Genomic DNA, 7683 nt, shown 5'->3' on the forward strand with positions numbered 1-7683 from the left:
GCCCATGGGAGCTCCAGCACCCACCCCTGGGCCTCAGGCTGCCCACAGGAGCTCCAGCACCCACCCCTGACTCTGAGGCTGCCCACAGGAGCTCCAGCACCCACCTCTGACTCTGAGGCTGTCCCCGGGGGCTCCAGCACCCACCCCTGACTCTGAGGCTGCCCACGGGAGCTCCAGCACCCACTCCTGGGCCTGAGCAATGCCCAAAAAGCATCCCCGGCCTGAAGTTACCCGGAGGCTGGGAACTCAGAAGGCAGGAGGAACCCCCAGGTTGGTGGGGGTGCCTCAAAGTCCCCCCACACTGCTCACCATCTTGGGGGCTGCAGAGGGGAAGGCTGACCCCCGTGGAATGTAGGAGATACTGGCAGTGTGGCTCCATCCCAGCCCCTGCCTGGCGTCATCACTGCCCGAGGGGGGAGAGGAAGGGGCTTCCCACATTTTCAGAGAGCCTGGGGTGGGGTGGGGGGCTGAGTGCACCAAAAATGCCCAGCAAGGCCAAGCCAAGGCCAGATGCAGTTTCACAAATCTATGCCCCCAGTTTCACAAATCTATGAAGCAAACTGGCAAAATCTAAGGAGTGGCAGGTGAGATCAGGTCCCAGAAGCAGCGTCCCAACCAAAATGCCGAAGCTCCCACTGCCTGGGGGCCACTGCTTGATCTGATCAAAGTGAGTTTAAAAAGTACAGTTTTGGTGAATGGGTGAAACATTTGATACCAGACAAAAGTGGTGGGTTCTCTGCCGGATGCACTCTAATGACACATTCCTGCCACCCCGGCGGGTTCAAAGGGAGAAAGTTCATGGCTGGGAGCGAGGCAGGAGATGAGCTGGCCCATTGGCCCCAAATCTCTCTCCCCAAACCGGTATAATTTTGATAGAGTCATAGCATCAAAAGATGGGCAGGGTGGGGGGGCCACAGTGGCTCAGAATTCTCGCCTGCCATGCCGGAGACCCGGGATCGATTCCCGGTGCCTGCCCATGCAAAAAAAAAAAAGGTGGGCAGGCTTTAGGATAAGGCACAGTGGCCCCCCACGATATAGTTAGAGGGGCTGTAATTACTGCGCATGCACAGACTGAGTACACGCTTACTCATAGAATGCATGTAAGAAAATGGCAGCCTTAACATGATGGCTGTGATTTTTAGGATTCTGAAGTACAGATGGCCTATAAGTTATAGTCTAAGCTACTGTGCGTGTCAGGAGGGCCCACTTTGGTTAGATCCAGTCTCGGGGGTCAAGATAACTTCGAACTTGGGGTGGGTGAGTTCTGGGCTGACCCAAGACCCTTCATTAATCAACATGAGGGGCCATCTTTAGCGATCAGAAGACTCTGAAGTTGAAAAACCAGGTAAAACGGGTACAAGTAAGGGTCGGTCACAAGGACTTTACACTCACAGGGCACCAGATGAAGGCTGTGCCATCATCACCAGAGGCCAGGGCAGCTGGCTACAGGTCAGAGATCTAGTCCCCCGTCTGCTCTAACATACCAGAAAGTAGAGAAATAACATCTATATAATGAGTCAGTGATCAACTCTGCCTCTTAGGGCCTCCCTCCCCGGTCACACACTGCCATGGCCAGGACTCTGGAGGACCCAGCTGCCCACGAGGGGACTGAGCCCGCTGCCTTCTGAGCGCCTGAGCCACAGACTCCATACCCTGGCAGGCAAAGCATTTGCAGAGTCTCTTTTTCCTTTCTCGTAGAAGTGGCAGCTCGCTGTGGCTGCCAGCGGGCATCTCCCGGTGCCCACGGCTCCTCTCGGTTTTCTGTTTTGTTGTTGTTTGTTTGTTTTTGGCAGCAGCTTTATTTGTTGAGATACCATTCGCAGAACTTGCCCATTTAAAGTGTGCCATTCAGTGGCTTCTGGAATATTCTCAGGTGGTGCCACCGTCACCACAGCTTCAGAACGTTTTTCTCGCTGTGGCCCTCCTGCGGCTCATTCCCCCGCGTGGATGAGCCAGTGCCCTCAGCAGCCCCCGGTCACCCAATAGCTCCTTCAGGGGTGGCAGCAGTTTTCACCTTTTAGTATTTATAGTTCTTGCAATATCATGAGCTCAATGCCATCTTGAACCCCCACCCCACCCCCAAAGTCAGGGCAGGAGACACACCCATCACCCCTGGACCAGCTCTGGGCCTCTGCACCCCTTCGCCCGCCCTCCCGGCCCCGTCCAGGTGAGCCTGACCCGCTTTCTGCCACTCTGGATTATGTGCATTTTCTAGGGTTTTGAGTGAATGGACTCACATAATACGTACTTTTTTTCATCTGGTTTTCTTTCTTTTTTTTAAACAGCTTTGTTGAGACATAATCCACATAACAATTTGCCCATTTACAGTTCACAATTCAGTGGCTTTTAGTATATTTACAGTTGTGCAACCAAGACCACAATCAATTTTCATGACCCCCAAAAGGGACTCATACCGTTAGTTATCACCCCAGCCCCTGGCAACCACACATCCACTTTCTTTCTCTGTAGATTTCCCTGCTCTGGTCTTCGATCTCAGTGGAACCATGTAATATGTGGACTTTGGGGACTGGCTGCTTTCCCTGAGCATCACGCTTGCAAGGCTCAGCCAGCCACAGTGGACGCACTCATGGGCTCTCCTGCGGCTGAGTGCTAGCCCGCTGACCACACCTCGGCCAGCCACTTGCCCAGTGATGGGCATTTGCACTGTCTCCACCTTTCGGCTGTTATGAACTGACAAAGGACCGGGATAGATGTTTCTCTAAGGAAGGTCTACGGATGGCCAACGAGCAATGGAAAAGATGCTCCAAATCTGAAGGCTCGTTGGCCATCAAAGAAACCAAATCTAAACCCCAATGAGATGCACATGCCACGCATGGTGCTGGTGGAGATGTGGGGGTCGGGACCCTCATGCACTCTGGGTGGGAGTGTAAGCAGCAGCCACTTCGCCAGTTCCTCAAAGGGTCCAGCGTAGAGTGACCGTGACCCAGGAACTGCACACCCAGGAGTGCACGCAAGAGAAATGAAAACGTGTGTCCACACACACCTGTACAGGAAGCTCTCTGGCAGCCTCTGACTTTGAAGACCCCCAGAGGCATTCAAGGCCGACCACCTTCCTGTCCCCTGCAGGGGTCTGCGGTCTCATTGAAAACCGGGAGCTCTCGTTACACCAGGAATGTCCCCTCACCTGGGGCTCCTGCAGGAATGTCGGTGAACTCCTGGACAGAGGCTCCAGAGGCAGGCGCTGATGGGTTCAGGGTCCCGGGGCCGCGGTGCACAGCTGCGCTCACCATGAACGAGGGACACAAGGCTGCGGTGGGCAGCAGAGGAGGCGACAGGTGGCCCGGGAGGGGGAGGGCGGGTGTGGTGGCCTCGCCAGCCTCGGCCCCATGCCTTCCCCCACCCACTCCAGGACCGACCGAATCCTGATGGGGATGCCATGGGTGGGAGCGGCCTCGGGGACAGGACGGGGATGGGGCTGTTCATGAGGGAATCCCAGGCTTAGGGTAAAGTGCAGGAGCAGCTGGGGGCGTGGGAGGGGAAGGGGCCTATCAGGGGGTTGTGCTCCCCTCGCTTCCCAGAAGGAAGAGCATTGCCCTAGGAAACGTCTGAAAAATGTTCATTAATTAGTGAAATCAGCTTAGTAAATTGTGCAATGGGGCAGACGTGTAAAATCCTCACCCAGACACAAAGAGCAGCTTGGTGCGGCCCGGGTGGGGGAGGGCGAGGAACCGCCCAGTCCCATGGGCCCCCCGCTCCCCCCCCTCCCTTGCTCCCTCACCCCTACACTTTGCTCTCCCTCCCTCGTCCCCTCCCCCTACCATCCCTCACCCCTTGCCCCCACCCGGCCCCTCCTCGCGCTGGACTCCCCCACACACCTCTCCTAACTGAGGCAGGCGTTGGGGAGGGATTAGGCAGCTTCTCGCAGAAGTTCAGGGTTTAGCAGGATGGGCTGTGCCCTCACACCCGCCTGGGAAGGTGTCTTTCTAAAGGCCAGGGGTCGGCCTCGAGGGCAGGTGGGCTCCTGATGGAGTCCAAAGAGTTGTGAGCAAGGACCGGATTGGGGCTACCCGCCCCAGCCAGCCTGTGCAGTCCTAAGGAGGGTAGAGGAAATTTCTGGAAAGTTCCCTGGCCCTCTTTGACCCAAAGGGAGACCGGTAGAGACTGGCTAATGGCCGTCTACCAAGGGTTAGGGAGGTGCAGACCCTAGGCCCTCTGCCTGGAAGGAAGGGAGCTGGAGAGCCGAGGGGGCCAGCGCACAGCCGGGCCACAACATGGGGGCTGGGCCAGCCTGGACACCTGCACGAGGGCGGAAGAGCGCCTTCAGGGTGGGCCCAACCCGCAGGGGCCTTCAGGGTGGGCCCAACCCGCAGGGCCGGAGCAGAGGGCCTGGGCAGGGCTGTGAGGCTGGAGGTCCAGGTGAGCCTCCAGGGGGTGGGCTCCCAGGTGGGGACTGGGCCCATTTTGCACTTGGGTGCCCTGGAGCACCCCAGGCGGGTGAAGGAGCCTCAGGGCCCCATTTCTCCCGACCACCTGCCAGCACCTCACCTGCTGCTGCCCGTGGGATCCCCCTGGGATTGTGGGGGCTCAAGCCCCAGTGAGCCCCAAACCGCTTTACTTCTGATGGGGGAGATTTAGCATCCTGTCATCACTCAGACGCCCTTTTTAGGGTGAACAAATAGCACCCCACCCCAGGGGTCTTGGGGAAGGGGTGCACGGCAGCTCCCCGTCTGTCCTCATGATGTGGGGGGGTTGGGGCTGCTGAGGGCGAGGAGCCTGGCCTGGCTGGGGGTGGGGGCTGGAAGCAGCAGCTACTACCAAGGTCCTCTCCCCACAACCCCCTACTCAGATCCAGACCTTTGGCAACCCTTCTCCCCTCCCCGCCGGAGGAGCCCACTTCTGAGTGGCGTCCTTCTGTTAACCCCACACATGGGCACGACAGCGCGCAGCTCAGCTCTGCCTGTTTCTGGACACAATGTAACTGGGATCAGTCGCTATATGATTACTGTGCATGCACATGCACATTACTAGAGCGTGCCCTTGCACACGCATGTGCATCCTTTTCAAAGGCCTTGATAGACGTCTTGGGCTGGGGATAGCGTGGGGGGTGCACTTTATCACTTTCAGATCTCCGCACAACCATTAAGTACACCCTGAGACACTAAGGAAAACACAAAATCCTTATAATGGGGTCCCCATGACCACACGAGCCTCTGGGACACCCTCAGAGGTCAGAAAGGCTCAGGAAAGGTTCTGCCCAATGGGCAACCACCCTACCCTACCCCACTGCCAGGGGCATTTGCTCTCCCCCAAGCCCAACCCTTGGCTGCAGCAACAGGACCACACAGCTGTGTTGCTGGCGTAACTGGAGGTCCAGGGGAGCCTGTGGCTTCAGGTTCAGCTGGATCAGGCTCGGGAGAGGTTGCAGGATTGTTGGGGGTGGGGGAGGACCCGGGTGGGGACAGCACTCAAGCTGGGCAGGCAACTCGGGACACCCAAGGGGGGCCTTTCCAAGGACAGTGAGAGCCTGGCATGGAAGAGCCCACATGGGGAAGCAGCCGAGAAGGCTGCCCGGGCAGGCGCTCCCCAAGGGCCTCAGGGACAGGAGATGCTCAGCTGGGGGCCAGGCGTTTTGTCCCCGCCGGCCTGTGGGTCCAAGTGCCTCGGCTGCCCACGGAGGCCGAGAATGGGGCGGGGGGGGGGGGGGTGAGTGCCGTGTCCAGCCTGGCCCAAGGGGATGGGGGCCCAAATCTTAGCCAAGCCCAGGGGAAGGTGGCCGTTTTCCGGAACGCCAAAGGAGGTTTCTTAACCACCGCTGCTTTCCCAGGTTCCCAGGGCCCTTTCCCAAATCATCAGGTAGCTCGGAGGGGCTGGCAGCAGTGCTGGTGCCCCTCTAGGTGGAAGGCAGAACAGGGGCACCTGGCCGGGGGACAATCCCAGATCTGATGTCAGCCTGGCCAGGTGGGCAGGTGGCTGGGCCCATGGGGGTGGGGGGGGCGTGTGCACAGGGTCAGATGGAATGGCCCACCGGGTCTCAGGGGTTGAGAACTTGTGCTCCACCCATGCAGCCTTGAGGGGCCTATGCCAGAGGCTGGGGTGTAGGGTGCTGAGGTTTGGGGTGAAGGGAAGGGGTGCCGGGGCTGGCTCAGCTGCTGTCCCTGGGAGTGGTCCTTCCACCGGACACTGCATTGGCCTCCAAAGGCCCCCAATGCTCCTGTAAAACTGTAAGCTCCAAGGTCCACACTTTTTGAAATGCAGCCCGTTCTCAATTATCACTGAGGAATTGTTTGCCTCCGAAGCCCACTGGGAATGGTTCGGCCAGCCTCCTAACTGGGCTCCCGAGTATTGAATGCATTTGAGTGGGGATGGTGTGGCGGCACTGCCTCTCTGAACAGTCACCTAAAGCGGACCTAGCAGATTAACAAAGCCCAGGGACCCAGACTGGCTCTAGGACAGGACGCTCTGGGCCGGCGCGGCCATGGCTCCCAAACAAAGGTCTCCAAGGTCAAACCATTTGGGAAAACCTGCAGCTACTCTGGGTCCCAAAGCCCCTCCCCATGCAAAGGCACTGCGAAGTCCTGCGTCAAGGAACTCTTTCTAAGCCACCGTCTGCTCCATAGTTTTTTCTCTGATCCGGTTAATAACAAGTGCAACCCACATAACCCTGGGAAGCCCCAACGCCCCCACATCCTGCACTTCACCCCCCACGGGGCCTGGCCTGAAGGCTGAGATGGGCCCCAGCATGTGCCCCAGGCCACGCATGCTCGGCACCCAGCAGCCTGTGCCCCTGCCGGGCTCCCCACCCAACTCCAGGTCCCACAGGGCCTCCGGCCCAAGCTGAGCGGTGCCACCCCTCCCAGAGGAAGGAATGCCCTGGCATGAGCCGTCACCTTGGCCTACAGGGTGGCCGGGTGTGGCTGAGCTTTGATGTGGCCTTAGATGGCATTTGTCCTCCAAGCCCTTCCCTGGGACTGGCCACAGCTCAGGAGAGGGTGGCTGCTGGCCAGGCCCCTACAGCTCCCGTGGAGAAAACACGAGGGGACAGGTAGGAAAACAAGCCTTCCACGTGCCTCCAGAGAGATGCACGGGGGCAGTGTCTGAGCTGGCCGTCAGGGCAGCCTCTAGGAGGTGGTAGCAGCCAAGCTGGGCAGGGGCGAAGGACACTCAGCTGTCCCTTACTAGCCATTGGGATCAAGACTGGGACAGGATAAGCAGTGAGCAGGTCAAAGGTCCCTGTGCCGGGCAGGGTGGGCAGGGTGGGCAGGGCAGGGCAGGCACTTGGGGGCTGCTTCCTTAACGCCTGTCAGGGAGACGGACGCAGAGCCCTCTGGGGCCGCCGGCCACGGCTGATCTGTTTTCCTGTCTGACCATTATAGAAGATTCTGAGGGTAGGGCTTTGTCTAATAAATCAGAACTCAGTGTCCTAGGCAGGCTGTGGTGCAGGTAGGGGGCGAGGGGAGGGGGGGGCTCTAGGTCTTCAAGGCAAAGAGACAGGAGCCCAGGGCATTTTAACTAATGTCACTACATTTACAATAAAAAATAGGAGAAGAAAACACACACGTCTACCCAAATCCAAGCAGCAGCGGGCCGGGCCATGGGTTCGTGCTCCCTCACCAGTGCAGTCTCCCGCGGACAGCGGGCCTAGGCCATGCCCTCTGGGGCCGGTGCTCAGGGGCTGGGGAGCAGGCCCCAACCCTCACCTCAACCTCACCAGTTACTCTAAAA

The sequence above is a fragment of the Tamandua tetradactyla genome, chromosome 16 (genome assembly GCF_023851605.1).
Source record: "Tamandua tetradactyla isolate mTamTet1 chromosome 16, mTamTet1.pri, whole genome shotgun sequence".
Classification (NCBI taxonomy): domain Eukaryota; kingdom Metazoa; phylum Chordata; class Mammalia; order Pilosa; family Myrmecophagidae; genus Tamandua; species Tamandua tetradactyla.